The sequence below is a fragment of the Garra rufa genome, chromosome 2, assembly GCF_049309525.1.
Source record: "Garra rufa chromosome 2, GarRuf1.0, whole genome shotgun sequence".
NCBI lineage: Eukaryota > Metazoa > Chordata > Actinopteri > Cypriniformes > Cyprinidae > Garra > Garra rufa.
This window is the reverse complement of record NC_133362.1, coordinates 50,764,486-50,790,985: the sequence shown is the minus strand read 5'-3', so window position 1 is coordinate 50,790,985 and position 26,500 is coordinate 50,764,486. Positions and strand designations below refer to the sequence as shown.

At 47.7% G+C, this 26,500-nt stretch overlaps 42 non-coding genes across 42 annotated transcripts; all 42 read right to left on the bottom strand.

The window, feature by feature from the left end:
- Nucleotides 1–83: 83 nt before the first annotated feature.
- On the bottom strand, nt 84–155 carry trnam-cau (transfer RNA methionine (anticodon CAU)). The gene has a single exon. It is a non-coding gene; the product is annotated as a tRNA-Met (tRNA).
- A 366-nt stretch (nt 156–521) lies between these two features.
- Nucleotides 522–594, bottom strand: trnar-ccu (transfer RNA arginine (anticodon CCU)). Its single transcript has one exon. It is a non-coding gene; the product is annotated as a tRNA-Arg (tRNA).
- A 696-nt stretch (nt 595–1,290) lies between these two features.
- Nucleotides 1,291–1,362, bottom strand: trnam-cau (transfer RNA methionine (anticodon CAU)). The gene has a single exon. It is a non-coding gene; the product is annotated as a tRNA-Met (tRNA).
- A 186-nt stretch (nt 1,363–1,548) lies between these two features.
- trnar-ccu (transfer RNA arginine (anticodon CCU)) lies at nt 1,549–1,621 on the bottom strand. Its single transcript has one exon. It is a non-coding gene; the product is annotated as a tRNA-Arg (tRNA).
- Nucleotides 1,622–2,319: 698 nt separating this feature from the next.
- Nucleotides 2,320–2,391, bottom strand: trnam-cau (transfer RNA methionine (anticodon CAU)). Its single transcript has one exon. It is a non-coding gene; the product is annotated as a tRNA-Met (tRNA).
- Nucleotides 2,392–2,499: 108 nt separating this feature from the next.
- On the bottom strand, nt 2,500–2,571 carry trnam-cau (transfer RNA methionine (anticodon CAU)). The gene has a single exon. It is a non-coding gene; the product is annotated as a tRNA-Met (tRNA).
- Nucleotides 2,572–2,679: 108 nt separating this feature from the next.
- On the bottom strand, nt 2,680–2,751 carry trnam-cau (transfer RNA methionine (anticodon CAU)). The gene has a single exon. It is a non-coding gene; the product is annotated as a tRNA-Met (tRNA).
- A 186-nt stretch (nt 2,752–2,937) lies between these two features.
- Nucleotides 2,938–3,010, bottom strand: trnar-ccu (transfer RNA arginine (anticodon CCU)). The gene has a single exon. It is a non-coding gene; the product is annotated as a tRNA-Arg (tRNA).
- Nucleotides 3,011–4,064: 1,054 nt separating this feature from the next.
- trnam-cau (transfer RNA methionine (anticodon CAU)) lies at nt 4,065–4,136 on the bottom strand. Its single transcript has one exon. It is a non-coding gene; the product is annotated as a tRNA-Met (tRNA).
- A 464-nt stretch (nt 4,137–4,600) lies between these two features.
- trnam-cau (transfer RNA methionine (anticodon CAU)) lies at nt 4,601–4,672 on the bottom strand. Its single transcript has one exon. It is a non-coding gene; the product is annotated as a tRNA-Met (tRNA).
- A 1,004-nt stretch (nt 4,673–5,676) lies between these two features.
- Nucleotides 5,677–5,748, bottom strand: trnam-cau (transfer RNA methionine (anticodon CAU)). The gene has a single exon. It is a non-coding gene; the product is annotated as a tRNA-Met (tRNA).
- Nucleotides 5,749–6,212: 464 nt separating this feature from the next.
- trnam-cau (transfer RNA methionine (anticodon CAU)) lies at nt 6,213–6,284 on the bottom strand. The gene has a single exon. It is a non-coding gene; the product is annotated as a tRNA-Met (tRNA).
- A 546-nt stretch (nt 6,285–6,830) lies between these two features.
- Nucleotides 6,831–6,903, bottom strand: trnar-ccu (transfer RNA arginine (anticodon CCU)). Its single transcript has one exon. It is a non-coding gene; the product is annotated as a tRNA-Arg (tRNA).
- A 698-nt stretch (nt 6,904–7,601) lies between these two features.
- On the bottom strand, nt 7,602–7,673 carry trnam-cau (transfer RNA methionine (anticodon CAU)). Its single transcript has one exon. It is a non-coding gene; the product is annotated as a tRNA-Met (tRNA).
- Nucleotides 7,674–8,137: 464 nt separating this feature from the next.
- On the bottom strand, nt 8,138–8,209 carry trnam-cau (transfer RNA methionine (anticodon CAU)). Its single transcript has one exon. It is a non-coding gene; the product is annotated as a tRNA-Met (tRNA).
- Nucleotides 8,210–9,035: 826 nt separating this feature from the next.
- Nucleotides 9,036–9,107, bottom strand: trnam-cau (transfer RNA methionine (anticodon CAU)). The gene has a single exon. It is a non-coding gene; the product is annotated as a tRNA-Met (tRNA).
- Nucleotides 9,108–9,293: 186 nt separating this feature from the next.
- On the bottom strand, nt 9,294–9,366 carry trnar-ccu (transfer RNA arginine (anticodon CCU)). The gene has a single exon. It is a non-coding gene; the product is annotated as a tRNA-Arg (tRNA).
- Nucleotides 9,367–10,242: 876 nt separating this feature from the next.
- On the bottom strand, nt 10,243–10,314 carry trnam-cau (transfer RNA methionine (anticodon CAU)). The gene has a single exon. It is a non-coding gene; the product is annotated as a tRNA-Met (tRNA).
- Nucleotides 10,315–10,500: 186 nt separating this feature from the next.
- On the bottom strand, nt 10,501–10,573 carry trnar-ccu (transfer RNA arginine (anticodon CCU)). Its single transcript has one exon. It is a non-coding gene; the product is annotated as a tRNA-Arg (tRNA).
- Nucleotides 10,574–11,807: 1,234 nt separating this feature from the next.
- On the bottom strand, nt 11,808–11,879 carry trnam-cau (transfer RNA methionine (anticodon CAU)). Its single transcript has one exon. It is a non-coding gene; the product is annotated as a tRNA-Met (tRNA).
- An 826-nt stretch (nt 11,880–12,705) lies between these two features.
- On the bottom strand, nt 12,706–12,777 carry trnam-cau (transfer RNA methionine (anticodon CAU)). Its single transcript has one exon. It is a non-coding gene; the product is annotated as a tRNA-Met (tRNA).
- A 108-nt stretch (nt 12,778–12,885) lies between these two features.
- trnam-cau (transfer RNA methionine (anticodon CAU)) lies at nt 12,886–12,957 on the bottom strand. Its single transcript has one exon. It is a non-coding gene; the product is annotated as a tRNA-Met (tRNA).
- A 186-nt stretch (nt 12,958–13,143) lies between these two features.
- Nucleotides 13,144–13,216, bottom strand: trnar-ccu (transfer RNA arginine (anticodon CCU)). The gene has a single exon. It is a non-coding gene; the product is annotated as a tRNA-Arg (tRNA).
- A 698-nt stretch (nt 13,217–13,914) lies between these two features.
- On the bottom strand, nt 13,915–13,986 carry trnam-cau (transfer RNA methionine (anticodon CAU)). The gene has a single exon. It is a non-coding gene; the product is annotated as a tRNA-Met (tRNA).
- A 108-nt stretch (nt 13,987–14,094) lies between these two features.
- trnam-cau (transfer RNA methionine (anticodon CAU)) lies at nt 14,095–14,166 on the bottom strand. The gene has a single exon. It is a non-coding gene; the product is annotated as a tRNA-Met (tRNA).
- A 918-nt stretch (nt 14,167–15,084) lies between these two features.
- On the bottom strand, nt 15,085–15,156 carry trnam-cau (transfer RNA methionine (anticodon CAU)). Its single transcript has one exon. It is a non-coding gene; the product is annotated as a tRNA-Met (tRNA).
- A 1,440-nt stretch (nt 15,157–16,596) lies between these two features.
- On the bottom strand, nt 16,597–16,669 carry trnar-ccu (transfer RNA arginine (anticodon CCU)). Its single transcript has one exon. It is a non-coding gene; the product is annotated as a tRNA-Arg (tRNA).
- Nucleotides 16,670–17,367: 698 nt separating this feature from the next.
- Nucleotides 17,368–17,439, bottom strand: trnam-cau (transfer RNA methionine (anticodon CAU)). The gene has a single exon. It is a non-coding gene; the product is annotated as a tRNA-Met (tRNA).
- A 722-nt stretch (nt 17,440–18,161) lies between these two features.
- On the bottom strand, nt 18,162–18,234 carry trnar-ccu (transfer RNA arginine (anticodon CCU)). Its single transcript has one exon. It is a non-coding gene; the product is annotated as a tRNA-Arg (tRNA).
- A 698-nt stretch (nt 18,235–18,932) lies between these two features.
- On the bottom strand, nt 18,933–19,004 carry trnam-cau (transfer RNA methionine (anticodon CAU)). The gene has a single exon. It is a non-coding gene; the product is annotated as a tRNA-Met (tRNA).
- A 108-nt stretch (nt 19,005–19,112) lies between these two features.
- trnam-cau (transfer RNA methionine (anticodon CAU)) lies at nt 19,113–19,184 on the bottom strand. Its single transcript has one exon. It is a non-coding gene; the product is annotated as a tRNA-Met (tRNA).
- A 108-nt stretch (nt 19,185–19,292) lies between these two features.
- On the bottom strand, nt 19,293–19,364 carry trnam-cau (transfer RNA methionine (anticodon CAU)). Its single transcript has one exon. It is a non-coding gene; the product is annotated as a tRNA-Met (tRNA).
- A 186-nt stretch (nt 19,365–19,550) lies between these two features.
- Nucleotides 19,551–19,623, bottom strand: trnar-ccu (transfer RNA arginine (anticodon CCU)). The gene has a single exon. It is a non-coding gene; the product is annotated as a tRNA-Arg (tRNA).
- Nucleotides 19,624–20,577: 954 nt separating this feature from the next.
- Nucleotides 20,578–20,650, bottom strand: trnar-ccu (transfer RNA arginine (anticodon CCU)). The gene has a single exon. It is a non-coding gene; the product is annotated as a tRNA-Arg (tRNA).
- A 698-nt stretch (nt 20,651–21,348) lies between these two features.
- trnam-cau (transfer RNA methionine (anticodon CAU)) lies at nt 21,349–21,420 on the bottom strand. The gene has a single exon. It is a non-coding gene; the product is annotated as a tRNA-Met (tRNA).
- A 108-nt stretch (nt 21,421–21,528) lies between these two features.
- trnam-cau (transfer RNA methionine (anticodon CAU)) lies at nt 21,529–21,600 on the bottom strand. Its single transcript has one exon. It is a non-coding gene; the product is annotated as a tRNA-Met (tRNA).
- A 918-nt stretch (nt 21,601–22,518) lies between these two features.
- trnam-cau (transfer RNA methionine (anticodon CAU)) lies at nt 22,519–22,590 on the bottom strand. Its single transcript has one exon. It is a non-coding gene; the product is annotated as a tRNA-Met (tRNA).
- A 464-nt stretch (nt 22,591–23,054) lies between these two features.
- On the bottom strand, nt 23,055–23,126 carry trnam-cau (transfer RNA methionine (anticodon CAU)). The gene has a single exon. It is a non-coding gene; the product is annotated as a tRNA-Met (tRNA).
- A 904-nt stretch (nt 23,127–24,030) lies between these two features.
- Nucleotides 24,031–24,103, bottom strand: trnar-ccu (transfer RNA arginine (anticodon CCU)). Its single transcript has one exon. It is a non-coding gene; the product is annotated as a tRNA-Arg (tRNA).
- A 698-nt stretch (nt 24,104–24,801) lies between these two features.
- Nucleotides 24,802–24,873, bottom strand: trnam-cau (transfer RNA methionine (anticodon CAU)). Its single transcript has one exon. It is a non-coding gene; the product is annotated as a tRNA-Met (tRNA).
- A 722-nt stretch (nt 24,874–25,595) lies between these two features.
- On the bottom strand, nt 25,596–25,668 carry trnar-ccu (transfer RNA arginine (anticodon CCU)). Its single transcript has one exon. It is a non-coding gene; the product is annotated as a tRNA-Arg (tRNA).
- Nucleotides 25,669–26,366: 698 nt separating this feature from the next.
- On the bottom strand, nt 26,367–26,438 carry trnam-cau (transfer RNA methionine (anticodon CAU)). Its single transcript has one exon. It is a non-coding gene; the product is annotated as a tRNA-Met (tRNA).
- Between the last annotated feature and the right edge of the window lie 62 nt (nt 26,439–26,500).

The window sequence follows — 26,500 nt, the reverse complement described above, 5'->3', positions numbered from 1 at the left end:
GGTCTTTTCAACATAACTTGAATCTTGCACACATTTCTAACTTGTCTTGCAGCACCTGGGCACCTATAGAAGTGACACAAGCTTAGCAGAGGATGGTTTCGATCCATCGACCTCTGGGTTATGGGCCCAGCACGCTTCCGCTGCGCCACTCTGCTTGTCTTGATGTAGAGCCTGTGCACTGGTCTTTTCAACATAACTTGAATCTTGCACACATTTCTAACTTGTCTTGCAGCACCTGGGCACATATAAAAGTGACACAAGCTTAGCAGAGGATGGTTTCGATCCATCAGCCTCTGGGTTATGGGCCCAGCACGCTTCCGCTGCGCCACTCTGCTTGACTTGATGTAGAGCTTGTGCACTGGTCTTTTCAACATAACATGATTCTTGCACATATTTCTAACTTGTCTTGCAGCACCTGGGCACATATAAAAGTGAAACAAGCTCAGCAGAGGATGGTTTCGATCCATCAGCTTCTGGGTTATGGGCCCAGCACGCCTTCGCTGCGCCACTCTGCTGAAAGTCACCCCAGATGGGACTCGAACCCACAATCCCTGGCTTAGGAGGCCAGTGCCTTATCCATTAGGCCACTGGGGCTGTTATGTACTTGTTTACTTTTTCTTTTAGTGCTGCATCTCATTCAGCTTTTGGATGAACAACTATTGTGAGAGGACCAAGTTACTTTTGGTTTTCAAGAACAGGCTCTGAACATTTCTCTTTTTTGGGGGCTCTGTCATATATACAAGCTCCGAAGTCTTAGCAGTGGATGGTTTCGATCCATCGACCTCTGGGTTATAGGCCCAGCAAGCTTCCGCTGCACCACTCTGCTTGACTTGATGCGGAGCTCGTGCACTGGTCTTTTCAACATAACGAATCTTGCACACATTTCTAAATTGTCTTGCAGCACCTGGGCACATATAAAAGTGACACAACCTAAACAGAGGATGGTTTCGATCCATCGACCTCTGGGTTATGGGCCCAGCACGCTCCCGCTGCGCCACTCTGCTTGTCTTGATGTAGAGTCTGTGCACTGGTCTTTTCAACATAACGAATCTTGCACACATTTCTAAATTGTCTTGCAGTACCTGGGCACATATAAAAGTGACACAAGCTTAGCAGAGAATGGTTTCGATCCATCGACCTCTGGGTTATGGGCCCAGCACGCTTCCGCTGCGCCACTCTGCTTGTCTTGATGTAGAGCCTGTGCACTGGTCTTTTCAACATAACTTGAATCTTGCACACATTTCTAACTTGTCTTGCAGCACCTGGGCACATATAAAAGTGACACAAGCTTAGCAGAGGATGGTTTCGATCCATCGACCTCTGGGTTATGGGCCCAGCACGCTTCCGCTGCGCCACTCTGCTTGACTTGATGTAGAGCTTGTGCACTGGTGTTTTCAACATAACATGATTCTTGCACATATTTCTAACTTGTCTTGCAGCACCTGGGCACATATAAAAGTGAAACAAGCTCAGCAGAGGATGGTTTCAATCCATCAGCTTCTGGGTTATGGGCCCAGCACGCCTTCGCTGCGCCACTTTGCTGAAAGTCACCCCAGATGGGACTCGAACCCACAATCCCTGGCTTAGGAGGCCAGTGCCTTATCCATTAGGCCACTGGGGCTGTCATGTAGTTGTTTACATTTTCTTTTAGTTCTCCATCTCATTCAGCTTCTGGATGAACAACTATTGTGAGAGGACCAAGTGACTTTAGGTTTTCAAGAACAGGCTCTGAACATTTCTCTTTTTTGGGGGCTCTGTCATATATACAAGCTCAGAAGTCTCAGCAGAGGATGGTTTCGATCCATCGACCTCTGGGTTATAGGCCCAGCAAGCTTCCGCTGCACCACTCTGCTTGACTTGATGCGGAGCTCGTGCACTGGTCTTTTCAACATAACTTGAATCTTGCACACATTTCTAAATTGTCTTGCAGCACCTGGGCACATATAAAAGTGAAACAAGCTTAGCAGAGGATGGTTTCGATCCATCGACCTCTGGGTTACGGGCCCAGCAGGCTTCCGCTGCACCACTCTGCTTGACTTGATGTGGAGCTCGTGCACTGGTCTTTTCAACATAACATGATTCTTGCACAAATTTCTAACTTGTCTTGAAGCACTTGGGCACAAATAAAAGCAAAACAAGCTTAGCAGAGGATGGTTTCGATCCATCGACCTCTGGGTTATGGGCCCAGCACTCTCCCGCTGCGCCACTCTGCTTGTCTTGATGTAGAGTCTGTGCACTGGTCTTTTCAACATAACGAATCTTGCACACATTTCTAAATTGTCTTGCAGCACCTGGGCACATATAAAAGTGACACAAGCTTAGCAGAGGATGGTTTCGATCCATCGACCTCTGGGTTATGGGCCCAGCACGCTTCCGCTGCGCCACTCTGCTTGTCTTGATGTGGAGCTCGTGCACTGGTCTTTTCAACACAACATGATTCTTGCACAAATTTCTAACTTGTCTTGAAGCACTTGGGCACAAATAAAAGTGAAACAACCTTAGCAGAGGATGGTTTCGATCCATCGACCTCTGGGTTATGGGCCCAGCACGCTTCCGCTGCGCCACTCTGCTTGTCTTGATGTAGAGCCTGTGCACTGGTCTTTTCAACATAACTTGAATCTTGCACACATTTCTAACTTGTCTTGCAGCACCTGGGCACATATAAAAGTGACACAAGCTTAGCAGAGGATGGTTTCGATCCATCGACCTCTGGGTTATGGGCCCAGCACGCTTCCGCTGCGCCACTCTGCTTGACTTGATGTAGAGCTTGTGCACTGGTCTTTTCAACATAACATGATTCTTGCACATATTTCTAACTTGTCTTGCAGCACCTGGGCACATATAAAAGTGAAACAAGCTCAGCAGAGGATGGTTTCGATCCATCACCTTCTGGGTTATGGGCCCAGCACGCCTTCGCTGCGCCACTCTGCTGAAAGTCACCCCAGATGGGACTCGAACCCACAATCCCTGGCTTAGGAGGCCAGTGCCTTATCCATTAGGCCACTGGGGCTGTTATGTAGTTGTTTACTTTTTCTTTTAGTTCTCCATCTCATTCAGCTTCTGGATGAACAACTACTGTGAGAGGACCAAGTGACTTTTGGTTTTCAAGAACAGGCTCTGAACATTTCTCTTTTTTGGGGGCTCTGTCATATATACAAGCTCCGAAGTCTTAGCAGAGGATGGTTTCGATCCATCGACCTCTGGGTTATAGGCCCAGCAAGCTTCCGCTGCACCACTCTGCTTGACTTGATGCGGAGCTCGTGCACTGGTCTTTTCAACATAACGAATCTTGCACACATTTCTAAATTGTCTTGCAGCACCTGGGCACATATAAAAGTGACACAAGCTTAGCAGAGGATGATTTCGATCCATCGACCTCTGGGTTATGGGCCCAGCACGCTTCCGCTGCGCCACTCTGCTTGACTTGATGTGGAGCTCGTGCACTGGTCTTTTCAACATAACATGATTCTTGCATAAATTTCTAACTTGTCTTGAAGCACTTGGGCACAAATAAAAGTGAAACAACCTTAGCAGAGGATGGTTTCGATCCATCGACCTCTGGGTTATGGGCCCAGCACTCTCCCGCTGCTCCACTCTGCTTGTCTTGATGTAGAGTCTATGCACTGGTCTTTTCAACATAACGAATCTTGCACACATTTCTAAATTGTCTTGCAGCACCTGGGCACATATAAAAGTGAAACAAGCTTAGCAGAGGATGGTTTCGATCCATCGACCTCTGGGTTACGGGCCCAGCAGGCTTCCGCTGCACCACTCTGCTTGACTTGATGTGGAGCTCGTGCACTGGTCTTTTCAACATAACATGATTCTTGCACAAATTTCTAACTTGTCTTGAAGCACTTGGGCACAAATAAAAGCAAAACAAGCTTAGCAGAGGATGGTTTCGATCCATCGACCTCTGGGTTATGGGCCCAGCACTCTCCCGCTGCGCCACTCTGCTTGTCTTGATGTAGAGTCTGTGCACTGGTCTTTTCAACATAACGAATCTTGCACACATTTCTAAATTGTCTTGCAGCACCTGGGCACATATAAAAGTGACACAAGCTTAGCAGAGGATGGTTTCGATCCATCGACCTCTGGGTTATGGGCCCAGCACGCTTCCGCTGCGCCACTCTGCTTGTCTTGATGTGGAGCTCGTGCACTGGTCTTTTCAACACAACATGATTCTTGCACAAATTTCTAACTTGTCTTGAAGCACTTGGGCACAAATAAAAGTGAAACAACCTTAGCAGAGGATGGTTTCGATCCATCGACCTCTGGGTTATGGGCCCAGCACGCTCCCGCTGCGCCACTCTGCTTGTCTTGATGTAGAGTCTGTGCACTGGTCTTTTCAACATAACGAATCTTGCACACATTTCTAAATTGTCTTGCAGCACCTGGGCACATATAAAAGTGACACAACCTTAACAGAGGATGGTTTCGATCCATCGACCTCTGGGTTATGGGCCCAGCACGCTCCCGCTGCGCCACTCTGCTTGTCTTGATGTAGAGTCTGTGCACTGGTCTTTTCAACATAACGAATCTTGCACACATTTCTAAATTGTCTTGCAGCACCTGGGCACATATAAAAGTGACACAAGCTTAGCAGAGGATGGTTTCGATCCATCGACCTCTGGGTTATGGGCCCAGCACGCTTCCGCTGCGCCACTCTGCTTGACTTGACGTAGAGCTTGTGCACTGGTCTTTTCAACATAACATGATTCTTGCACATATTTCTAACTTGTCTTGCAGCACTTGGGCACATATAAAAGTGAAACAAGCTCAGCAGAGGATGGTTTCGATCCATCGACTTCTGGGTTATGGGCCCAGCACGCTTCCGCTGCGCCACTCTGCTTGACTTGATGTAGAGCTTGTGCACTGGTCTTTTCAACATAACATGATTCTTGCACATATTTCTAACTTGTCTTGCAGCACTTGGGCACATATAAAAGTGAAACAAGCTCAGCAGAGGATGGTTTCGATCCATTGACCTCTGGGTTATGGGCCCAGCACGCTTCCGCTGCTCCACTCTGCTTGACTTGATGTGGAGCTCGTGCACTGGTCTTTTCAACATAACATGATTCTTGCATAAATTTCTAACTTGTCTTGAAGCACTTGGGCACAAATAAAAGTGAAACAACCTTAGCAGAGGATGGTTTCGATCCATCGACCTCTGGGTTATGGGCCCAGCACTCTCCCGCTGCGCCACTCTGCTTGTCTTGATGTAGAGTCTATGCACTGGTCTTTTCAACATAACGAATCTTGCACACATTTCTAAATTGTCTTGCAGCACCTGGGCACATATAAAAGTGAAACAAGCTTAGCAGAGGATGGTTTCGATCCATCGACCTCTGGGTTACGGGCCCAGCAGGCTTCCGCTGCACCACTCTGCTTGACTTGATGTGGAGCTCGTGCACTGGTCTTTTCAACATAACATGATTCTTGCACAAATTTCTAACTTGTCTTGAAGCACTTGGGCACAAATAAAAGCAAAACAAGCTTAGCAGAGGATGGTTTCGATCCATCGACCTCTGGGTTATGGGCCCAGCACTCTCCCGCTGCGCCACTCTGCTTGTCTTGATGTAGAGTCTGTGCACTGGTCTTTTCAACATAACGAATCTTGCACACATGTCTAAATTGTCTTGCAGCACCTGGGCACATATAAAAGTGACACAAGCTTAGCAGAGGATGGTTTCGATCCATCGACCTCTGGGTTATGGGCCCAGCACGCTTCCGCTGCGCCACTCTGCTTGTCTTGATGTGGAGCTCGTGCACTGGTCTTTTCAACACAACATGATTCTTGCACAAATTTCTAACTTGTCTTGAAGCACTTGGGCACAAATAAAAGTGAAACAACCTTAGCAGAGGATGGTTTCGATCCATCGACCTCTGGGTTATGGGCCCAGCACGCTCCCGCTGCGCCACTCTGCTTGTCTTGATGTAGAGTCTGTGCACTGGTCTTTTCAACATAACGAATCTTGCACACATTTCTAAATTGTCTTGCAGCACCTGGGCACATATAAAAGTGACACAACCTTAACAGAGGATGGTTTCGATCCATCGACCTCTGGGTTATGGGCCCAGCACGCTCCCGCTGCGCCACTCTGCTTGTCTTGATGTAGAGTCTGTGCACTGGTCTTTTCAACATAACGAATCTTGCACACATTTCTAAATTGTCTTGCAGCACCTGGGCACATATAAAAGTGACACAAGCTTAGCAGAGGATGGTTTCGATCCATCGACCTCTGGGTTATGGGCCCAGCACGCTTCCGCTGCGCCACTCTGCTTGACTTGACGTAGAGCTTGTGCACTGGTCTTTTCAACATAACATGATTCTTGCACATATTTCTAACTTGTCTTGCAGCACTTGGGCACATATAAAAGTGAAACAAGCTCAGCAGAGGATGGTTTCGATCCATCGACTTCTGGGTTATGGGCCCAGCACGCTTCCGCTGCGCCACTCTGCTTGACTTGATGTAGAGCTTGTGCACTGGTCTTTTCAACATAACATGATTCTTGCACATATTTCTAACTTGTCTTGCAGCACTTGGGCACATATAAAAGTGAAACAAGCTCAGCAGAGGATGGTTTCGATCCATTGACCTCTGGGTTATGGGCCCAGCACGCTTCCGCTGCTCCACTCTGCTTGACTTGATGTGGAGCTCGTGCACTGGTCTTTTCAACATAACATGATTCTTGCACAAATTTCTAACTTGTCTTGAAGCACTTGGGCACAAATAAAAGTGAAACAAGCTTAGCAGAGGATGGTTTCGATCCATCGACCTCTGGGTTACGGGCCCAGCACGCCTTCGCTGCGCCACTTTGCTGAAAGTCACCCCAGATGGGACTCGAACCCACAATCCCTGGCTTAGGAGGCCAGTGCCTTATCCATTAGGCCACTGGGGCTGTCATGTAGTTGTTTACATTTTCTTTTAGTTCTCCATCTCATTCAGCTTCTGGATGAACAACTATTGTGAGAGGACCAAGTGACTTTAGGTTTTCAAGAACAGGCTCTGAACATTTCTCTTTTTTGGGGGCTCTGTCATATATACAAGCTCAGAAGTCTCAGCAGAGGATGGTTTCGATCCATCGACCTCTGGGTTATAGGCCCAGCAAGCTTCCGCTGCACCACTCTGCTTGACTTGATGCGGAGCTCGTGCACTGGTCTTTTCAACATAACTTGAATCTTGCACACATTTCTCAATTGTCTTGCAGCACCTGGGCACATATAAAAGTGAAACAAGCTTAGCAGAGGATGGTTTCGATCCATCGACCTCTGGGTTACGGGCCCAGCAGGCTTCCGCTGCACCACTCTGCTTGACTTGATGTGGAGCTCGTGCACTGGTCTTTTCAACATAACATGATTCTTGCACAAATTTCTAACTTGTCTTGAAGCACTTGGGCACAAATAAAAGCAAAACAAGCTTAGCAGAGGATGGTTTCGATCCATCGACCTCTGGGTTATGGGCCCAGCACTCTCCCGCTGCGCCACTCTGCTTGTCTTGATGCAGAGTCTGTGCACTGGTCTTTTCAACATAACGAATCTTGCACACATTTCTAAATTGTCTTGCAGCACCTGGGCACATATAAAAGTGACACAAGCTTAGCAGAGGATGGTTTCGATCCATCGACCTCTGGGTTATGGGCCCAGCACGCTTCCGCTGCGCCACTCTGCTTGTCTTGATGTGGAGCTCGTGCACTGGTCTTTTCAACACAACATGATTCTTGCACAAATTTCTAACTTGTCTTGAAGCACTTGGGCACAAATAAAAGTGAAACAACCTTAGCAGAGGATGGTTTCGATCCATCGACCTCTGGGTTATGGGCCCAGCACGCTCCCGCTGCGCCACTCTGCTTGTCTTGATGTAGAGTCTGTGCACTGGTCTTTTCAACATAACGAATCTTGCACACATTTCTAAATTGTCTTGCAGCACCTGGGCACATATAAAAGTGACACAACCTTAACAGAGGATGGTTTCGATCCATCGACCTCTGGGTTATGGGCCCAGCACGCTCCCGCTGCGCCACTCTGCTTGTCTTGATGTAGAGTCTGTGCACTGGTCTTTTCAACATAACGAATCTTGCACACATTTCTAAATTGTCTTGCAGCACCTGGGCACATATAAAAGTGACACAAGCTTAGCAGAGGATGGTTTCGATCCATCGACCTCTGGGTTATGGGCCCAGCACGCTTCCGCTGCGCCACTCTGCTTGACTTGACATAGAGCTTGTGCACTGGTCTTTTCAACATAACATGATTCTTGCACATATTTCTAACTTGTCTTGCAGCACTTGGGCACATATAAAAGTGAAACAAGCTCAGCAGAGGATGGTTTCGATCCATCGACTTCTGGGTTATGGGCCCAGCACGCTTCCGCTGCGCCACTCTGCTTGACTTGATGTAGAGCTTGTGCACTGGTCTTTTCAACATAACATGATTCTTGCACATATTTCTAACTTGTCTTGCAGCACTTGGGCACAAATAAAAGTGAAACAAGCTTAGCAGAGGATGGTTTCGATCCATCGACCTCTGGGTTACGGGCCCAGCAGGCTTCCGCTGCACCACTCTGCTTGACTTGATGTGGAGCTCGTGCACTGGTCTTTTCAACATAACATGATTCTTGCACAAATTTCTAACTTGTCTTGAAGCACTTGGGCACAAATAAAAGCAAAACAACCTTAGCAGAGGATGGTTTCGATCCATCGACCTCTGGGTTATGGGCCCAGCACTCTCCCGCTGCGCCACTCTGCCTGTCTTGATGTAGAGTCTGTGCACTGGTCTTTTCAACATAACGAATCTTGCACACATTTCTAAATTGTCTTGCAGCACCTGGGCACATATAAAAGTGACACAAGCTTAGCAGAGGATGGTTTTGATCCATCGACCTCTGGGTTATGGGCCCAGCACGCTTCCGCTGCGCCACTCTGCTTGTCTTGATGTAGAGCCTGTGCACTGGTCTTTTCAACATAACTTGAATCTTGCACACATTTCTAACTTGTCTTGCAGCACCTGGGCACATATAAAAGTGACACAAGCTTAGCAGAGGATGGTTTCGATCCATCGACCTCTGGGTTATGGGCCCAGCACGCTTCCGCTGCGCCACTCTGCTTGACTTGATGTAGAGCTTGTGCACTGGTGTTTTCAACATAACATGATTCTTGCACATATTTCTAACTTGTCTTGCAGCACCTGGGCACATATAAAAGTGAAACAAGCTCAGGAGAGGATGGTTTCGATCCATCAGCTTCTGGGTTATGGGCCCAGCACGCCTTCGCTGCGCCACTCTGCTGAAAGTCACCCCAGATGGGACTCGAACCCACAATCCCTGGCTTAGGAGGCCAGTGCCTTATCCATTAGGCCACTGGGGCTGTTATGTAGTTGTTTACTTTTTCTTTTAGTTCTCCATCTCATTCAGCTTCTGGATGAACAACTATTGTGAGAGGACCAAGTGACTTTTGGTTTTCAAGAACAGGCTCTGAACATTTCTCTTTTTTGGGGGCTCTGTCATATATACAAGCTCCGAAGTCTTAGCAGAGGATGGTTTCGATCCATCGACCTCTGGGTTATAGGCCCAGCAAGCTTCCGCTGCACCACTCTGCTTGACTTGATGCGGAGCTCGTGCACTGGTCTTTTCAACATAACGAATCTTGCACACATTTCTAAATTGTCTTGCAGCACCTGGGCACATATAAAAGTGACACAAGCTTAGCAGAGGATGATTTCGATCCATCGACCTCTGGGTTATGGGCCCAGCACGCTTCCGCTGCGCCACTCTGCTTGACTTGATGTGGAGCTCGTGCACTGGTCTTTTCAACATAACATGATTCTTGCATAAATTTCTAACTTGTCTTGAAGCACTTGGGCACAAATAAAAGTGAAACAACCTTAGCAGAGGATGGTTTCGATCCATCGACCTCTGGGTTATGGGCCCAGCACTCTCCCGCTGCGCCACTCTGCTTGTCTTGATGTAGAGTCTATGCACTGGTCTTTTCAACATAACGAATCTTGCACACATTTCTAAATTGTCTTGCAGCACCTGGGCACATATAAAAGTGACACAAGCTTAGCAGAGGATGGTTTCGATCCATCGACCTCTGGGTTATGGGCCCAGCACGCTTCCGCTGCGCCACTCTGTTTGTCTTGATGTAGAGCCTGTGCACTGGTCTTTTCAACATAACTTGAATCTTGCACACATTTCTAACTTGTCTTGCAGCACCTGGGCACATATAAAAGTGACACAAGCTTAGCAGAGGATGGTTTCGATCCATCGACCTCTGGGTTATGGGCCCAGCACGCTTCCGCTGCGCCACTCTGCTTGACTTGATGTAGAGCTTGTGCACTGGTGTTTTCAACATAACATGATTCTTGCACATATTTCTAACTTGTCTTGCAGCACCTGGGCACATATAAAAGTGAAACAAGCTCAGCAGAGGATGGTTTCGATCCATCAGCTTCTGGGTTATGGGCCCAGCACGCCTTCGCTGCGCCAATTTGCTGAAAGTCACCCCAGATGGGACTCGAACCCACAATCCCTGGCTTAGGAGGCCAGTGCCTTATCCATTAGGCCACTGGGGCTGTCATGTAGTTGTTTACATTTTCTTTTAGTTCTCCATCTCATTCAGCTTCTGGATGAACAACTATTGTGAGAGGACCAAGTGACTTTAGGTTTTCAAGAACAGGCTCTGAACATTTCTCTTTTTTGGGGGCTCTGTCATATATACAAGCTCAGAAGTCTCAGCAGAGGATGGTTTCGATCCATCGACCTCTGGGTTATAGGCCCAGCAAGCTTCCGCTGCACCACTCTGCTTGACTTGATGCGGAGCTCGTGCACTGGTCTTTTCAACATAACTTGAATCTTGCACACATTTCTAAATTGTCTTGCAGCACCTGGGCACATATAAAAGTGAAACAAGCTTAGCAGAGGATGGTTTCGATCCATCGACCTCTGGGTTACGGGCCCAGCAGGCTTCCGCTGCACCACTCTGCTTGACTTGATGTGGAGCTCGTGCACTGGTCTTTTCAACATAACATGATTCTTGCACAAATTTCTAACTTGTCTTGAAGCACTTGGGCACAAATAAAAGCAAAACAAGCTTAGCAGAGGATGGTTTCGATCCATCGACCTCTGGGTTATGGGCCCAGCACTCTCCCGCTGCGCCACTCTGCTTGTCTTGATGTAGAGTCTGTGCACTGGTCTTTTCAACATAACGAATCTTGCACACATTTCTAAATTGTCTTGCAGCACCTGGGCACATATAAAAGTGACACAAGCTTAGCAGAGGATGGTTTCGATCCATCGACCTCTGGGTTATGGGCCCAGCACGCTTCCGCTGCGCCACTCGGCTTGTCTTGATGTGGAGCTCGTGCACTGGTCTTTTCAACACAACATGATTCTTGCACAAATTTCTAACTTGTCTTGAAGCACTTGGGCACAAATAAAAGTGAAACAACCTTAGCAGAGGATGGTTTCGATCCATCGACCTCTGGGTTATGGGCCCAGCACGCTCCCGCTGCGCCACTCTGCTTGTCTTGATGTAGAGTCTGTGCACTGGTCTTTTCAACATAACGAATCTTGCACACATTTCTAAATTGTCTTGCAGCACCTGGGCACATATAAAAGTGACACAACCTAAACAGAGGATGGTTTCGATCCATCGACCTCTGGGTTATGGGCCCAGCACGCTCCCGCTGCGCCACTCTGCTTGTCTTGATGTAGAGTCTGTGCACTGGTCTTTTCAACATAACGAATCTTGCACACATTTCTAAATTGTCTTGCAGCACCTGGGCACATATAAAAGTGACACAAGCTTAGCAGAGGATGGTTTCGATCCATCGACCTCTGGGTTATGGGCCCAGCACGCTTCCGCTGCGCCACTCTGCTTGACTTGACGTAGAGCTTGTGCACTGGTCTTTTCAACATAACATGATTCTTGCACATATTTCTAACTTGTCTTGCAGCACTTGGGCACATATAAAAGTGAAACAAGCTCAGCAGAGGATGGTTTCGATCCATCGACTTCTGGGTTATGGGCCCAGCACGCTTCCGCTGCGCCACTCTGCTTGACTTGATGTAGAGCTTGTGCACTGGTCTTTTCAACATAACATGATTCTTGCACATATTTCTAACTTGTCTTGCAGCACTTGGGCACATATAAAAGTGAAACAAGCTCAGCAGAGGATGGTTTCGATCCATTGACCTCTGGGTTATGGGCCCAGCACGCTTCCGCTGCTCCACTCTGCTTGACTTGATGTGGAGCTCGTGCACTGGTCTTTTCAACATAACATGATTCTTGCACAAATTTCTAACTTGTCTTGAAGCACTTGGGCACAAATAAAAGTGAAACAAGCTTAGCAGAGGATGATTTCGATCCATCGACCTCTGGGTTATGGGCCCAGCACGCTTCCGCTGCGCCACTCTGCTTGACTTGATGTGGAGCTCGTGCACTGGTCTTTTTAACATAACATGATTCTTGCATAAATTTCTAACTTGTCTTGAAGCACTTGGGCACAAATAAAAGTGAAACAACCTTAGCAGAGGATGGTTTCGATCCATCGACCTCTGGGTTATGGGCCCAGCACTCTCCCGCTGCGCCACTCTGCTTGTCTTGATGTAGAGTCTATGCACTGGTCTTTTCAACATAACGAATCTTGCACACATTTCTAAATTGTCTTGCAGCACCTGTGCACATATAAAAGTGACACAAGCTTAGCAGAGGATGGTTTCGATCCATCGACCTCTGGGTTATGGGCCCAGCACGCTTCCGCTGCGCCACTCTGCTTGTCTTGATGTAGAGCCTGTGCACTGGTCTTTTCAACATAACTTGAATCTTGCACACATTTCTAACTTGTCTTGCAGCACCTGGGCACATATAAAAGTGACACAAGCTTAGCAGAGGATGGTTTCGATCCATCGACCTCTGGGTTATGGGCCCAGCACGCTTCCGCTGCGCCACTCTGCTTGACTTGATGTAGAGCTTGTGCACTGGTGTTTTCAACATAACATGATTCTTGCACATATTTCTAACTTGTCTTGCAGCACCTGGGCACATATAAAAGTGAAACAAGCTCAGCAGAGGATGGTTTCGATCCATCAGCTTCTGGGTTATGGGCCCAGCACGCCTTCGCTGCGCCACTCTGCTGAAAGTCACCCCAGATGGGACTCGAACCCACAATCCCTGGCTTAGGAGGCCAGTGCCTTATCCATTAGGCCACTGGGGCTGTCATGTAGTTGTTTACATTTTCTTTTAGTTCTCCATCTCATTCAGCTTCTGGATGAACAACTATTGTGAGAGGACCAAGTGACTTTAGGTTTTCAAGAACAGGCTCTGAACATTTCTTTTTTTTGGGGGCTCTGTCATATATACAAGCTCAGAAGTCTCAGCAGAGGATGGTTTCGATCCATCGACCTCTGGGTTATAGGCCCAGCAAGCTTCCGCTGCACCACTCTGCTTGACTTGATGCGGAGCTCGTGCACTGGTCTTTTCAACATAACTTGAATCTTGCACACATTTCTAAATTGTCTTGCAGCACCTGGGCACATATAAATGTGACACAAGCTTAGCAGAGGATGGTTTCGATCCATCGACCTCTGGGTTATGGGCCCAGCACACTTCCGCTGCGCCACTCTGCTTGACTTGATGAGGAGCTCGTGCACTGGTCTTTTCAACATAACATGATTCTTGCACAAATTTCTAACTTGTCTTGAAGCACTTGGGCACAAATAAAAGTGAAACAACCTTAGCAGAGGATGGTTTCGATCCATCGACCTCTGGGTTATGGGCCCAGCACTCTCCCGCTGCGCCACTCTGCTTGTCTTGATGTGGAGTCTATGCACTGGTCTTTTCACCATAACGAATCTTGCACACATTTCTAAATTGTCTTGCAGCACCTGGGCACATATAAAAGTGACACAAGCTTAGCAGAGGATGGTTTCGATCCATCGACCTCTGGGTTATGGGCCCAGCACGCTTCCGCTGCGCCACTCTGCTCGTCTTGATGTAGAGCCTGTGCACTGGTCTTTTCAACATAACTTGAATCTTGCACACATTTCTAACTTGTCTTGCAGCACCTGGGCACATATAAAAGTGACACAAGCTTAGCAGAGGATGGTTTCGATCCATCGACCTCTGGGTTATGGGCCCAGCACGCTTCCGCTGCGCCACTCTGCTTGACTTGATGTAGAGCTTGTGCACTGGTCTTTTCAACATAACATGATTCTTGCACATATTTCTAACTTGTCTTGCAGCACTTGGGCACATATAAAAGTGAAACAAGCTCAGCAGAGGATGGTTTCAATCCATCAGCTTCTGGGTTATGGGCCCAGCACGCCTTCGCTGCGCCACTCTGCTGAAAGTCACCCCAGATAGAACTCGAACCCACAATCCCTGGCTTAGGAGGCCAGTGCCTTATCCATAAGCCCACTGGGGCTGTCATGTAGTTGTTTACTTTTTCTTTTAGTTCTCCATCTCATTCAGCTTCTGGATGAACAACTATTGTGAGAGGACCAAGTGACTTTAGGTTTTCACGAACAGGCTCTGAACATTTCTCTTTTTTCAGGGCTCTGTCATATATACAAGCTCAGAAGTCTCAGCAGAGGATGGTTTCGATCCATCAACCTCTGAGTTATGGGCCCAGCACGCTTCCGCTGCGCCACTCTGCTTTCCTTGACGAGAGTACCATACGCCGGTCTTTTCAAAATCACTTGATTCTGGCACACATTTCTAACTTGTCTTGCAGCACCTGAGCACATATAAAAGTGAAACAATCTTAGCAGAGGACGGTTTCAATCCATCGACTTCCGGGCCCAGCACGCTTCCGCTGCGCCACTCTGCTTGTCTTGATATAGAGCCTGTGCACTGGTCTTTTCAACATAACTTGAACGCCCTGGCTTAGGAGGCCAGAGCCTTATCCATTAGGCCACTGGGGCTGTCATGCAGTTGTTTACTTTTTCTTTTAGTTCTCCATCTCATTCAGCTTTTGGATGAACAACTATTGTGAGAGGACCAAGTGACTTTAGGTTTTCAAGAACAGGCTCTGAACATTTCTCTTTTTTGGGGGCTCTGTCATATATACAAGCTCAGAAGTCTTAGCAGAGGATGGTTTCGATCCATCGACCTCTGGGTTATGGGCCCAGCACGCTTCCGCTGCGCCACTCTGCTTGTCTTGATGTGGAGCTCGTGCACTGGTCTTTTCAACACAACATGATTCTTGCACAAATTTCTAACTTGTCTTGAAGCACTTGGGCACAAATAAAAGTGAAACAACCTTAGCAGAGGATGGTTTCGATCCATCGACCTCTGGGTTATGGGCCCAGCACGCTCCCGCTGCGCCACTCTGCTTGTCTTGATGTAGAGTCTGTGCACTGGTCTTTTCAACATAACGAATCTTGCACACATTTCTAAATTGTCTTGCAGCACCTGGGCACATATAAAAGTGACACAACCTTAACAGAGGATGGTTTCGATCCATCGACCTCTGGGTTATGGGCCCAGCACGCTCCCGCTGCGCCACTCTGCTTGTCTTGATGTAGAGTCTGTGCACTGGTCTTTTCAACATAACGAATCTTGCACACATTTCTAAATTGTCTTGCAGCACCTGGGCACATATAAAAGTGACACAAGCTTAGCAGAGGATGGTTTCGATCCATCGACCTCTGAGTTATGGGCCCAGCACGCTTCCGCTGCGCCACTCTGCTTGACTTGACATAGAGCTTGTGCACTGGTCTTTTCAACATAACATGATTCTTGCACATATTTCTAACTTGTCTTGCAGCACTTGGGCACATATAAAAGTGAAACAAGCTCAGCAGAGGATGGTTTCGATCCATCGACTTCTGGGTTATGGGCCCAGCACGCTTCCGCTGCGCCACTCTGCTTGACTTGATGTAGAGCTTGTGCACTGGTCTTTTCAACATAACATGATTCTTGCACATATTTCTAACTTGTCTTGCAGCACTTGGGCACAAATAAAAGTGAAACAAGCTTAGCAGAGGATGGTTTCGATCCATCGACCTCTGGGTTACGGGCCCAGCAGGCTTCCGCTGCACCACTCTGCTTGACTTGATGTGGAGCTCGTGCACTGGTCTTTTCAACATAACATGATTCTTGCACAAATTTCTAACTTGTCTTGAAGCACTTGGGCACAAATAAAAGCAAAACAACCTTAGCAGAGGATGGTTTCGATCCATCGACCTCTGGGTTATGGGCCCAGCACTCTCCCGCTGCGCCACTCTGCTTGTCTTGATGTAGAGTCTGTGCACTGGTCTTTTCAACATAACGAATCTTGCACACATTTCTAAATTGTCTTGCAGCACCTGGGCACATATAAAAGTGACACAAGCTTAGCAGAGGATGGTTTTGATCCATCGACCTCTGGGTTATGGGCCCAGCACGCTTCCGCTGCGCCACTCTGCTTGTCTTGATGTAGAGCCTGTGCACTGGTCTTTTCAACATAACTTGAATCTTGCACACATTTCTAACTTGTCTTGCAGCACCTGGGCACATATAAAAGTGAAACAAGCTCAGCAGAGGATGGTTTCGATCCATCAGCTTCTGGGTTATGGGCCCAGCACGCCTTCGCTGCGCCACTCTGCTGAAAGTCACCCCAGATGGGACTCGAACCCACAATCCCTGGCTTAGGAGGCCAGTGCCTTATCCATTAGGCCACTGGGGCTGTCATGTAGTTGTTTACATTTTCTTTTAGTTCTCCATCTCATTCAGCTTCTGGATGAACAACTATTGTGAGAGGACCAAGTGACTTTAGGTTTTCAAGAACAGTCTCTGAACATTTCTCTTTTTTGGGGGCTCTGTCATATATACAAGCTCAGAAGTCTCAGCAGAGGATGGTTTCGATCCATCGACCTCTGGGTTATAGGCCCAGCAAGCTTCCGCTGCACCACTCTGCTTGACTTGATGCGGAGCTCGTGCACTGGTCTTTTCAACATAACTTGAATCTTGCACACATTTCTAAATTGTCTTGCAGCACCTGGGCACATATAAAAGTGAAACAAGCTTAGCAGAGGATGGTTTCGATCCATCGACCTCTGGGTTACGGGCCCAGCAGGCTTCCGCTGCACCACTCTGCTTGACTTGATGTGGAGCTCGTGCACTGGTCTTTTCAACATAACATGATTCTTGCACAAATTTCTAACTTGTCTTGAAGCACTTGGGCACAAATAAAAGCAAAACAAGCTTAGCAGAGGATGGTTTCGATCCATCGACCTCTGGGTTATGGGCCCAGCACTCTCCCGCTGCGCCACTCTGCTTGTCTTGATGTAGAGTCTGTGCACTGGTCTTTTCAACATAACGAATCTTGCACACATTTCTAAATTGTCTTGCAGCACCTGGGCACATATAAAAGTGACACAATCTTAGCAGAGGATGGTTTCGATCCATCGACCTCTGGGTTATGGGCCCAGCACGCTTCCGCTGCGCCACTCTGCTTGTCTTGATGTGGAGCTCGTGCACTGGTCTTTTCAACACAACATGATTCTTGCACAAATTTCTAACTTGTCTTGAAGCACTTGGGCACAAATAAAAGTGAAACAACCTTAGCAGAGGATGGTTTCGATCCATCGACCTCTGGGTTATGGGCCCAGCACGCTCCCGCTGCGCCACTCTGCTTGTCTTGATGTAGAGTCTGTGCAGTGGTCTTTTCAACATAACGAATCTTGCACACATTTCTAAATTGTCTTGCAGCACCTGGGCACATATAAAAGTGACACAACCTAAACAGAGGATGGTTTCGATCCATCGACCTCTGGGTTATGGGCCCAGCACGCTCCCGCTGCGCCACTCTGCTTGTCTTGATGTAGAGTCTGTGCACTGGTCTTTTCAACATAACGAATCTTGCACACATTTCTAAATTGTCTTGCAGTACCTGGGCACATATAAAAGTGACACAAGCTTAGCAGAGAATGGTTTCGATCCATCGACCTCTGGGTTATGGGCCCAGCACGCTTCCGCTGCGCCACTCTGCTTGTCTTGATGTAGAGCCTGTGCACTGGTCTTTTCAACATAACTTGAATCTTGCACACATTTCTAACTTGTCTTGCAGCACCTGGGCACATATAAAAGTGAAACAAGCTCAGCAGAGGATGGTTTCAATCCATCAGCTTCTGGGTTATGGGCCCAGCACGCCTTCGCTGCGCCACTTTGCTGAAAGTCACCCCAGATGGGACTCGAACCCACAATCCCTGGCTTAGGAGGCCAGTGCCTTATCCATTAGGCCACTGGGGCTGTCATGTAGTTGTTTACATTTTCTTTTAGTTCTCCATCTCATTCAGCTTCTGGATGAACAACTATTGTGAGAGGACCAAGTGACTTTAGGTTTTCAAGAACAGGCTCTGAACATTTCTCTTTTTTGGGGGCTCTGTCATATATACAAGCTCAGAAGTCTCAGCAGAGGATGGTTTCGATCCATCGACCTCTGGGTTATAGGCCCAGCAAGCTTCCGCTGCACCACTCTGCTTGACTTGATGCGGAGCTCGTGCACTGGTCTTTTCAACATAACTTGAATCTTGCACACATTTCTAAATTGTCTTGCAGCACCTGGGCACATATAAAAGTGAAACAAGCTTAGCAGAGGATGGTTTCGATCCATCGACCTCTGGGTTACGGGCCCAGCAGGCTTCCGCTGCACCACTCTGCTTGACTTGATGTGGAGCTCGTGCACTGGTCTTTTCAACATAACATGATTCTTGCACAAATTTCTAACTTGTCTTGAAGCACTTGGGCACAAATAAAAGCAAAACAAGCTTAGCAGAGGATGGTTTCGATCCATCGACCTCTGGGTTATGGGCCCAGCACTCTCCCGCTGCGCCACTCTGCTTGTCTTGATGTAGAGTCTGTGCACTGGTCTTTTCAACATAACGAATCTTGCACACATTTCTAAATTGTCTTGCAGCACCTGGGCACATATAAAAGTGACACAAGCTTAGCAGAGGATGGTTTCGATCCATCGACCTCTGGGTTATGGGCCCAGCACGCTTCCGCTGCGCCACTCTGCTTGTCTTGATGTGGAGCTCGTGCACTGGTCTTTTCAACACAACATGATTCTTGCACAAATTTCTAACTTGTCTTGAAGCACTTGGGCACAAATAAAAGTGAAACAACCTTAGCAGAGGATGGTTTCGATCCATCGACCTCTGGGTTATGGGCCCAGCACGCTTCCGCTGCGCCACTCTGCTTGTCTTGATGTAGAGCCTGTGCACTGGTCTTTTCAACATAACTTGAATCTTGCACACATTTCTAACTTGTCTTGCAGCACCTGGGCACATATAAAAGTGACACAAGCTTAGCAGAGGATGGTTTCGATCCATCGACCTCTGGGTTATGGGCCCAGCACGCTTCCGCTGCGCCACTCTGCTTGACTTGATGTAGAGCTTGTGCACTGGTCTTTTCAACATAACATGATTCTTGCACATATTTCTAACTTGTCTTGCAGCACCTGGGCACATATAAAAGTGAAACAAGCTCAGCAGAGGATGGTTTCGATCCATCACCTTCTGGGTTATGGGCCCAGCACGCCTTCGCTGCGCCACTCTGCTGAAAGTCACCCCAGATGGGACTCGAACCCACAATCCCTGGCTTAGGAGGCCAGTGCCTTATCCATTAGGCCACTGGGGCTGTTATGTAGTTGTTTACTTTTTCTTTTAGTTCTCCATCTCATTCAGCTTCTGGATGAACAACTACTGTGAGAGGACCAAGTGACTTTTGGTTTTCAAGAACAGGCTCTGAACATTTCTCTTTTTTGGGGGCTCTGTCATATATACAAGCTCCGAAGTCTTAGCAGAGGATGGTTTCGATCCATCGACCTCTGGGTTATAGGCCCAGCAAGCTTCCGCTGCACCACTCTGCTTGACTTGATGCGGAGCTCGTGCACTGGTCTTTTCAACATAACGAATCTTGCACACATTTCTAAATTGTCTTGCAGCACCTGGGCACATATAAAAGTGACACAAGCTTAGCAGAGGATGATTTCGATCCATCGACCTCTGGGTTATGGGCCCAGCACGCTTCCGCTGCGCCACTCTGCTTGACTTGATGTGGAGCTCGTGCACTGGTCTTTTCAACATAACATGATTCTTGCATAAATTTCTAACTTGTCTTGAAGCACTTGGGCACAAATAAAAGTGAAACAACCTTAGCAGAGGATGGTTTCGATCCATCGACCTCTGGGTTATGGGCCCAGCACTCTCCCGCTGCTCCACTCTGCTTGTCTTGATGTAGAGTCTATGCACTGGTCTTTTCAACATAACGAATCTTGCACACATTTCTAAATTGTCTTGCAGCACCTGGGCACATATAAAAGTGACACAAGCTTAGCAGAGGATGGTTTTGATCCATCGACCTCTGGGTTATGGGCCCAGCACGCTTCCGCTGCGCCACTCTGCTTGACTTGATGTAGAGCTTGTGCACTGGTGTTTTCAACATAACATGATTCTTGCACATATTTCTAACTTGTCTTGCAGCACCTGGGCACATATAAAAGTGAAACAAGCTCAGCAGAGGATGGTTTCGATCCATCAGCTTCTGGGTTATGGGCCCAGCACGCCTTCGCTGCGCCACTCTGCTGAAAGTCACCCCAGATGGGACTCGAACCCACAATCCCTGGCTTAGGAGGCCAGTGCCTTATCCATTAGGCCACTGGGGCTGTCATGTAGTTGTTTACATTTTCTTTTAGTTCTCCATCTCATTCAGCTTCTGGATGAACAACTATTGTGAGAGGACCAAGTGACTTTAGGTTTTCAAGAACAGGCTCTGAACATTTCTTTTTTTTGGGGGCTCTGTCATATATACAAGCTCAGAAGTCTCAGCAGAGGATGGTTTCGATCCATCGACCTCTGGGTTATAGGCCCAGCAAGCTTCCGCTGCACCACTCTGCTTGACTTGATGCGGAGCTCGTGCACTGGTCTTTTCAACATAACTTGAATCTTGCACACATTTCTAAATTGTCTTGCAGCACCTGGGCACATATAAATGTGACACAAGCTTAGCAGAGGATGGTTTCGATCCATCGACCTCTGGGTTATGGGCCCAGCACACTTCCGCTGCGCCACTCTGCTTGACTTGATGAGGAGCTCGTGCACTGGTCTTTTCAACATAACATGATTCTTGCACAAATTTCTAACTTGTCTTGAAGCACTTGGGCACAAATAAAAGTGAAACAACCTTAGCAGAGGATGGTTTCGATCCATCGACCTCTGGGTTATGGGCCCAGCACTCTCCCGCTGCGCCACTCTGCTTGTCTTGATGTGGAGTCTATGCACTGGTCTTTTCACCATAACGAATCTTGCACACATTTCTAAATTGTCTTGCAGCACCTGGGCACATATAAAAGTGACACAAGCTTAGCAGAGGATGGTTTCGATCCATCGACCTCTGGGTTATGGGCCCAGCACGCTTCCGCTGCGCCACTCTGCTCGTCTTGATGTAGAGCCTGTGCACTGGTCTTTTCAACATAACTTGAATCTTGCACACATTTCTAACTTGTCTTGCAGCACCTGGGCACATATAAAAGTGACACAAGCTTAGCAGAGGATGGTTTCGATCCATCGACCTCTGGGTTATGGGCCCAGCACGCTTCCGCTGCGCCACTCTGCTTGACTTGATGTAGAGCTTGTGCACTGGTCTTTTCAACATAACATGATTCTTGCACATATTTCTAACTTGTCTTGCAGCACTTGGGCACATATAAAAGTGAAACAAGCTCAGCAGAGGATGGTTTCAATCCATCAGCTTCTGGGTTATGGGCCCAGCACGCCTTCGCTGCGCCACTCTGCTGAAAGTCACCCCAGATAGAACTCGAACCCACAATCCCTGGCTTAGGAGGCCAGTGCCTTATCCATAAGCCCACTGGGGCTGTCATGTAGTTGTTTACTTTTTCTTTTAGTTCTCCATCTCATTCAGCTTCTGGATGAACAACTATTGTGAGAGGACCAAGTGACTTTAGGTTTTCACGAACAGGCTCTGAACATTTCTCTTTTTTCAGGGCTCTGTCATATATACAAGCTCAGAAGTCTCAGCAGAGGATGGTTTCGATCCATCAACCTCTGAGTTATGGGCCCAGCACGCTTCCGCTGCGCCACTCTGCTTTCCTTGACGAGAGTACCATACGCCGGTCTTTTCAAAATCACTTGATTCTGGCACACATTTCTAACTTGTCTTGCAGCACCTGAGCACATATAAAAGTGAAACAATCTTAGCAGAGGACGGTTTCAATCCATCGACTTCCGGGCCCAGCACGCTTCCGCTGCGCCACTCTGCTTGTCTTGATATAGAGCCTGTGCACTGGTCTTTTCAACATAACTTGAACGCCCTGGCTTAGGAGGCCAGAGCCTTATCCATTAGGCCACTGGGGCTGTCATGCAGTTGTTTACTTTTTCTTTTAGTTCTCCATCTCATTCAGCTTTTGGATGAACAACTATTGTGAGAGGACCAAGTGACTTTAGGTTTTCAAGAACAGGCTCTGAACATTTCTCTTTTTTGGGGGCTCTGTCATATATACAAGCTCAGAAGTCTTAGCAGAGGATGGTTTCGATCCATCGACCTCTGGGTTATGGGCCCAGCACGCTTCCGCTGCGCCACTCTGCTTGTCTTGATGTGGAGCTCGTGCACTGGTCTTTTCAACACAACATGATTCTTGCACAAATTTCTAACTTGTCTTGAAGCACTTGGGCACAAATAAAAGTGAAACAACCTTAGCAGAGGATGGTTTCGATCCATCGACCTCTGGGTTATGGGCCCAGCACGCTCCCGCTGCGCCACTCTGCTTGTCTTGATGTAGAGTCTGTGCACTGGTCTTTTCAACATAACGAATCTTGCACACATTTCTAAATTGTCTTGCAGCACCTGGGCACATATAAAAGTGACACAACCTTAACAGAGGATGGTTTCGATCCATCGACCTCTGGGTTATGGGCCCAGCACGCTCCCGCTGCGCCACTCTGCTTGTCTTGATGTAGAGTCTGTGCACTGGTCTTTTCAACATAACGAATCTTGCACACATTTCTAAATTGTCTTGCAGCACCTGGGCACATATAAAAGTGACACAAGCTTAGCAGAGGATGGTTTCGATCCATCGACCTCTGGGTTATGGGCCCAGCACGCTTCCGCTGCGCCACTCTGCTTGACTTGACATAGAGCTTGTGCACTGGTCTTTTCAACATAACATGATTCTTGCACATATTTCTAACTTGTCTTGCAGCACTTGGGCACATATAAAAGTGAAACAAGCTCAGCAGAGGATGGTTTCGATCCATCGACTTCTGGGTTATGGGCCCAGCACGCTTCCGCTGCGCCACTCTGCTTGACTTGATGTAGAGCTTGTGCACTGGTCTTTTCAACATAACATGATTCTTGCACATATTTCTAACTTGTCTTGCAGCACTTGGGCACAAATAAAAGTGAAACAAGCTTAGCAGAGGATGGTTTCGATCCATCGACCTCTGGGTTACGGGCCCAGCAGGCTTCCGCTGCACCACTCTGCTTGACTTGATGTGGAGCTCGTGCACTGGTCTTTTCAACATAACATGATTCTTGCACAAATTTCTAACTTGTCTTGAAGCACTTGGGCACAAATAAAAGCAAAACAACCTTAGCAGAGGATGGTTTCGATCCATCGACCTCTGGGTTATGGGCCCAGCACTCTCCCGCTGCGCCACTCTGCTTGTCTTGATGTAGAGTCTGTGCACTGGTCTTTTCAACATAACGAATCTTGCACACATTTCTAAATTGTCTTGCAGCACCTGGGCACATATAAAAGTGACACAAGCTTAGCAGAGGATGGTTTTGATCCATCGACCTCTGGGTTATGGGCCCAGCACGCTTCCGCTGCGCCACTCTGCTTGTCTTGATGTAGAGCCTGTGCACTGGTCTTTTCAACATAACTTGAATCTTGCACACATTTCTAACTTGTCTTGCAGCACCTGGGCACATATAAAAGTGAAACAAGCTCAGCAGAGGATGGTTTCGATCCATCAGCTTCTGGGTTATGGGCCCAGCACGCCTTCGCTGCGCCACTCTGCTGAAAGTCACCCCAGATGGGACTCGAACCCACAATCCCTGGCTTAGGAGGCCAGTGCCTTATCCATTAGGCCACTGGGGCTGTCATGTAGTTGTTTACATTTTCTTTTAGTTCTCCATCTCATTCAGCTTCTGGATGAACAACTATTGTGAGAGGACCAAGTGACTTTAGGTTTTCAAGAACAGTCTCTGAACATTTCTCTTTTTTGGGGGCTCTGTCATATATACAAGCTCAGAAGTCTCAGCAGAGGATGGTTTCGATCCATCGACCTCTGGGTTATAGGCCCAGCAAGCTTCCGCTGCACCACTCTGCTTGACTTGATGCGGAGCTCGTGCACTGGTCTTTTCAACATAACTTGAATCTTGCACACATTTCTAAATTGTCTTGCAGCACCTGGGCACATATAAAAGTGAAACAAGCTTAGCAGAGGATGGTTTCGATCCATCGACCTCTGGGTTACGGGCCCAGCAGGCTTCCGCTGCACCACTCTGCTTGACTTGATGTGGAGCTCGTGCACTGGTCTTTTCAACATAACATGATTCTTGCACAAATTTCTAACTTGTCTTGAAGCACTTGGGCACAAATAAAAGCAAAACAAGCTTAGCAGAGGATGGTTTCGATCCATCGACCTCTGGGTTATGGGCCCAGCACTCTCCCGCTGCGCCACTCTGCTTGTCTTGATGTAGAGTCTGTGCACTGGTCTTTTCAACATAACGAATCTTGCACACATTTCTAAATTGTCTTGCAGCACCTGGGCACATATAAAAGTGACACAATCTTAGCAGAGGATGGTTTCGATCCATCGACCTCTGGGTTATGGGCCCAGCACGCTTCCGCTGCGCCACTCTGCTTGTCTTGATGTGGAGCTCGTGCACTGGTCTTTTCAACACAACATGATTCTTGCACAAATTTCTAACTTGTCTTGAAGCACTTGGGCACAAATAAAAGTGAAACAACCTTAGCAGAGGATGGTTTCGATCCATCGACCTCTGGGTTATGGGCCCAGCACGCTCCCGCTGCGCCACTCTGCTTGTCTTGATGTAGAGTCTGTGCAGTGGTCTTTTCAACATAACGAATCTTGCACACATTTCTAAATTGTCTTGCAGCACCTGGGCACATATAAAAGTGACACAACCTAAACAGAGGATGGTTTCGATCCATCGACCTCTGGGTTATGGGCCCAGCACGCTCCCGCTGCGCCACTCTGCTTGTCTTGATGTAGAGTCTGTGCACTGGTCTTTTCAACATAACGAATCTTGCACACATTTCTAAATTGTCTTGCAGTACCTGGGCACATATAAAAGTGACACAAGCTTAGCAGAGAATGGTTTCGATCCATCGACCTCTGGGTTATGGGCCCAGCACGCTTCCGCTGCGCCACTCTGCTTGTCTTGATGTAGAGCCTGTGCACTGGTCTTTTCAACATAACTTGAATCTTGCACACATTTCTAACTTGTCTTGCAGCACCTGGGCACATATAAAAGTGAAACAAGCTCAGCAGAGGATGGTTTCAATCCATCAGCTTCTGGGTTATGGGCCCAGCACGCCTTCGCTGCGCCACTTTGCTGAAAGTCACCCCAGATGGGACTCGAACCCACAATCCCTGGCTTAGGAGGCCAGTGCCTTATCCATTAGGCCACTGGGGCTGTCATGTAGTTGTTTACATTTTCTTTTAGTTCTCCATCTCATTCAGCTTCTGGATGAACAACTATTGTGAGAGGACCAAGTGACTTTAGGTTTTCAAGAACAGGCTCTGAACATTTCTCTTTTTTGGGGGCTCTGTCATATATACAAGCTCAGAAGTCTCAGCAGAGGATGGTTTCGATCCATCGACCTCTGGGTTATAGGCCCAGCAAGCTTCCGCTGCACCACTCTGCTTGACTTGATGCGGAGCTCGTGCACTGGTCTTTTCAACATAACTTGAATCTTGCACACATTTCTAAATTGTCTTGCAGCACCTGGGCACATATAAAAGTGAAACAAGCTTAGCAGAGGATGGTTTCGATCCATCGACCTCTGGGTTACGGGCCCAGCAGGCTTCCGCTGCACCACTCTGCTTGACTTGATGTGGAGCTCGTGCACTGGTCTTTTCAACATAACATGATTCTTGCACAAATTTCTAACTTGTCTTGAAGCACTTGGGCACAAATAAAAGCAAAACAAGCTTAGCAGAGGATGGTTTCGATCCATCGACCTCTGGGTTATGGGCCCAGCACTCTCCCGCTGCGCCACTCTGCTTGTCTTGATGTAGAGTCTGTGCACTGGTCTTTTCAACATAACGAATCTTGCACACATTTCTAAATTGTCTTGCAGCACCTGGGCACATATAAAAGTGACACAAGCTTAGCAGAGGATGGTTTCGATCCATCGACCTCTGGGTTATGGGCCCAGCACGCTTCCGCTGCGCCACTCTGCTTGTCTTGATGTGGAGCTCGTGCACTGGTCTTTTCAACACAACATGATTCTTGCACAAATTTC